This window comes from Melanerpes formicivorus, unplaced genomic scaffold, assembly GCF_026170545.1.
Source record: "Melanerpes formicivorus ecotype bairdi unplaced genomic scaffold, bMelFor1.0.p_v2 SCAF_204, whole genome shotgun sequence".
NCBI lineage: Eukaryota > Metazoa > Chordata > Aves > Piciformes > Picidae > Melanerpes > Melanerpes formicivorus.
This window is the reverse complement of record NW_027142556.1, coordinates 463,659-468,520: the sequence shown is the minus strand read 5'-3', so window position 1 is coordinate 468,520 and position 4,862 is coordinate 463,659.

Genomic DNA, 4,862 nt, shown 5'->3' with positions numbered 1-4,862 from the left:
CCAGGGCAGGGGCTGGGCTGGGGCTGGGCTGGGCCGGGGCGGGGCTGGGGCTGGGCTGTGGCTGAGGCTGGGCTGGGCTGGGGCTGGGGCTGGGTTGAGGGCAGGGCTGGTCTAGGTCTTGGGCGGGGGCAGGGCTGGGGCCGAGGATGAGGCTGGGCTGGGTTCTGGGCTGGGCCTGGGACAGGGCTGGGCCCGAAGCTGGGGCAGGGCTGGGACTGAGGTTGGGGCCGGGGCTGGGGCTGGGTTGGGGCCGGCGCTGAAGCAGGACTAGGCTGGAGGCTGGGCCTTGGGCTGGAGTAGGACTGGGGTAGGGCTGGAGCCGGGGCTGGGGCCGGGGCTGGGAGCAGGGCTAGGCTGGGGCGGGGAACTGGAGCCAGGTCTGAGGCTGGGCTAGGGTCTGGGCTGGGGCCGGGGCTGCAACTGAGGCTGGGTCCAGGGCTGGGGCTGGGCTGTGGCTGGGGCTGGGCTGGGGCAGGGCTGGGGTAGGGCTGGAGCTGGGGCTGGTGCTGGGCTGGGTTCTTGGCTAAGCTGGGGCAGGGGTGGGGCTGGGGCTGGGCTGGGGCTGGGTCCAGGCCAGGGGCTGGGCTGGGGCTGGGCTAGGGCTGGGCTGGGGCTGGGGCTGGGGCTGGGGCAGGGCTGGGGGCAGGGATGGGAGAGGGGCTGGGCAGGGGCCGGGGCTGGGCTTGGGCAGGGGTGGGGCTGGGGCTGGGCTGGGGCTGGGTCCAGGGCAGGGGCTGGGCTGGGGCTGGGCTAGGGCTGGGCTGGGTCTGGGGCTGGGGCCGTGTGTGGGGCTGGGCTGGGGGCTGTGCTGGGCCTGGGCTGAGGGCAGGGCTGTGCTAGGGCTGGGGCTGGGGCTGGGTCCAGGGTTCGGATGGGGCTGGGCTGGGGGCAGGGCTGGGGTTGGGCGGTGGGTGGGGCTGGACTGGGGCAGGGCTGGGTCTTCGTCTGGGCTGGGGCTGGGGCTGGGTCCAGGGCAGGGGCTGGGCTGGGGCTGGTGCTGGGTCCAGGGTGGGGCTGGGGCTGGGCTGTCGGCTGGGACTGGGTCCAGGGCAGGGGGCTGGGCTGGGGCTGGGGCTGGGCTGGGGCCGAGGGTGGGGCTGGGCTGGGGGTCTCGGCTGGGCCTGGGGAAGGGCTGGGGCCCGAGGCTTGGGCAGGGCTGGAGTAGGGCTGGGGCTGGGTTCGGTGCAGGGCTGGGGCTGGGGCAGGTCGGGGGCTGGAACAGGGCTGGGCTGGGGCTGGGCTGGGGCCAGGACTGGGCTGGGGCAGGGCTGGGTCTTTTCGGATCCTGTGGGCTGGGGGCTGGGTCCAGGGAAGGGGCTGGGCTGGGGCTGGGCTGGGCCGGGGCGGGGCTGGGGCTGGGCTGTGGCTGAAGGCAGGGCTGGGCTGGGGCTGGGGCTGGGTTGAGGGCAGGGCTGGTCTAGGTCTTGAGCGGGGGCAGGGCTGGGGCCGAGGCTGAGGCTGGGCTGGGTTCTGGGCTGGGCCTGGGACAGGGCTGGGGCCCGAGGCTGGGGCAGGGCTGGGACTGAGTTTGGGGCCGGGGGCTGGGGCTGGGTTGGGGCCGGCGCTGAAGCAGGACTAGGCTGGAGGCTGGGCCTTGGGCTGGAGTAGGGCTGGGGTAGGGCTGGAGCCGGGGCTGGGGCCGGGCTAGGGTCTGGGCTGGGGCCGGGGCTGCAACTGGGGCTGGGTCCAGGGCTGGGGCTGGGCTGTGGCTGGGGCTGGGCTGGGGCAGGGCTGGGTAGGGCTGGGCTGGGGCCGGGGCTGGGGCCGTGGGTGGGGCTGGGCTGGGGGCTGGGCTGGGCCTGGGCTGAGAGCAGGGCTGGGCTAGGTCTGGGGCTGGGGCAGGGCTGTGGCCGGGGCTGGGGGCTGGGTTGAGGGCAGGGCTGGTCTAGGTCTTGGGCGGGGGGCAGGGCTGGGGCTGGGCTGTCGCTGAGGGCAGGGCTGGGCTGGGGGCTGGGGCTGGGTTGAGGGCAGGGCTGGTCTAGGTCTTGGGCGGGGGCAGGGCTGGGCTGGGTTCTGGGCTGGGCCTGGGACAGGGCTGGGGCTGGGCTGCCGCTGAGGGCAGGGCTGGGCTGGGGCTGGGGCTGGGTTGAGGGCAGGGCTGGTCTAGGTCTTGGGCGGGGGCAGGGCTGGGGCTGGGGCCGTGGGTGGGGCTGGGCTGGGGGGCTGTGCTGGGCCTGGGCTGAGGGCAGGGCTGGGCTAGGGGCTGGGGCTGGGGCTGGGTCCAGGGCAGGGGCTGGGCTGGGGGCAGGGATGGGGGTAGGGATGGGAGTGGGCCTTGGGCTGGGGCTGGGCTGGGGGCAGGGATGGGGTTAGGGATGGGAGTGGGGCTGGGCAGGGGCTGGGCTGGGGGCCGGGGGTGGGGCTGGGGCTGGGGCTGGGCTGTGGCTGGGGCTGGGGCAGGGCTGGGCTAGGGCTGGGCTGGGGGCTGGGGCTGCGGGTGGGGCTTAGTCCAGGGCTGGGGCAGGGCTGGGGCTGGGTCCAGGGCTGGGGCTGGGGCTGGGCTGGGGCTGAGGGTGGAGCTGGGGCTGGGGCTGGGGCAGCGCTGTGGCTGGAGCTGGGCTGGGGCTGGGGCTGGGCTGGGGCCGAGGGTGGGGCTGGGGCTGGGGGCCGGGCTGGGCCTGGGCTGGGACCGGGGAAAGGGCTGGGGTAGGGCTGGGGCAGGGAAGGGGCTGGGGACAGGGCTGGGGCTGGGGCTGGGGCTGGGCTGGGGCCGGGGATGGGGTAGAACTAGGCTGGAGGCTGGGCCTTGGGCTGGGGCAGGGCTGGGGGCAGGCGTGAGCGCTGGGGACCGGGGCTCGGCTGGGGGCAGGGCTGGGGTCGGGGCTGGAACCAAGTCAAGGGCAGGGCTGGGGCTGGGGCTGGGTTAGGGCAGAGGCTGGGCTGGGACCAGGACTGGGCTGGGGCAGGGACTGGGGGCAGGGCTGGGGCTGGGGCTGGGGCTGAGGGCAGGGCTGGGCTAGGGCTGGGCCTGGGCTGAGGGCAGGGCTGGGCTGGGGCTGGGGCTGAGGGCAGGGCTGTGCTAGGGCTGGGGCTGGGGCAGGGCTGTGGCTGGGGCTGGGGGCTGGGGCAGGGCTGGGCTGGGGCAGGGACTGGAGCCGAGGCTGAGGCTGGGCTAGGGTCTGGGCTAGGGCCGGGTCTGCGACTGGGGCTGGGTCCAGGACAGGGGCTGGGCTGTGGCTGGGCTGGGCCGGGGGCGGTGCTGGGGCTGGGCTGTGGCTGAGGGCAGGGCTGGCTGGGGCTGGGGCTGGGTTGAGGGCTGGTCTGGGCCTGGGCTGAGAGCAGGGCTGGGCTAGGTCTGGGGCTGGGGGCAGGGTTGAGCCCGAGGCTGGGGCAGGGGCTAGGGTAGGGCTGGTGCTGGGCTGGGTTCTGGGCTGGGCTGGGGCGAGGACTGGAGCTGGGGCTGGTGCTGGGGGCCGGGGCTGGGAGCAGGGCTGGGCTGGGGCGGGGGACTGGAGCCGGGGCTGGGGCCGGGGCTGGGAGCAGGGCTGTCCTAAGGCTGGGACTGGAGCCAAGGCTGAGGCTGGGCTAGGGTCTGGGTTGGGGCCGGGTCTGCGACTGGGGCTGGGTCCAGGGCAGGGGCTGGGCTGGGGCTGGGCTGGGCTGGGGCGGGGCTGGGGCTGGGCTGTGGCTGAGGGCAGGGCTGGGCTGGGGCTGGGGCTGGGTTGGGGCCAGCGCTGAAGCAGGACTAGGCTGGAGGCTGGGCCTTGGGCTGGGGCTGGGCTGGGGGCAGGGCTGGGGCTGGGGCCGGGGCTGGGGTAGGACTGGGGGTGGGACAACCTGGGACAGGGCTGGGGCTGGGGCTGGGGCTGGGGCAGGGCTGGGGGGCAGGGATGGGAAAGGGGCTGGGCAGGGGCAGGGGCTGGGCTGGGGCCGAGGGTGGGGCTAGGGCTGGGCGGGGGGCTGGGGCTGGGCTGGGGACCGAGGGTGGAGCTGGGCTGGGGTCTCGGCTGGGCCTGGGACAGGGCTGGGCCCGAGGCTGGGTTCAGGGCTGGGACTGAGGTTGGGGCCGGGGCTGGGGCTGGGTTGGGGCCGGCGCTGAAGCAGGACTAGGCTGGAGGCTGGGCCTTGGGCTGGGGCTGGGCTGGGGTAGGGCTGGGCTGGGGCTGGGTGCGGTGCAGGGCTGGGGCTGGGGCAGGGCTGCGCTAGGGCTGGGCTGGGGCTGGGGCAGGCGCCGTGGGTTGGGCTGGGCTGGGGGCTGGGCTGGGCCTGGGGCAGGGCTGGGGGCAGGGATGGGAGAGGGGCTGGGCAGGGGCCGGGGCTGGGCTGGGGCAGGGGTGGGGCTGGGGCTGGGCTGGGGCTGGGTCCAGGGCAGGGCCTGGGCTGGGGCTGGGCTGGGGCTGGGGCTGGGTTCGGTGCACGGCTGGGACTGGGGCAGGGCTGGGATAGGGCTGGGCTGGGGCTGGGGCTGGGGCCGTGGGTGGGGCTGGGCTGGGGGCTGGGCTGGGCCTGGGATGAGGGCAGGGCTGGGCTAGGGCTGGGGCTGGGGCTGGGTCCAGGGTGGGGCTGGGGCTGGGCTGGGGCAGGGCTGGGGCTGGGGCTGGGCTGGGGCCGAGGGTGGGGCTGGGCTGGAGTAGGGCTGGGGCTGGGTTCGGTGCAGGGCTGGGGCTGGGGCAGGGCGGGGGCTGGAACAGGGCTGGGCTGGGGCTGGGCTGGGGCCGGGGACAGGGCTGGGGCAGGGCTGGGACTGGGCTGGAACCGGGACTGGGCTGCGGTAGGGCTGGGGCAGGTGCTGGGCTGGGGCTGGTCTGGGGCTGCGGCTGGGGCTGGGGCTGGGACTGGGGCTGGGGCCAGGGCTGGGGCCAGGGCGGGTGCTGGGCTGGGTTCTGGGCTGGGCTGCGGTAGGGCTGGGGCAGGTGCTGGGC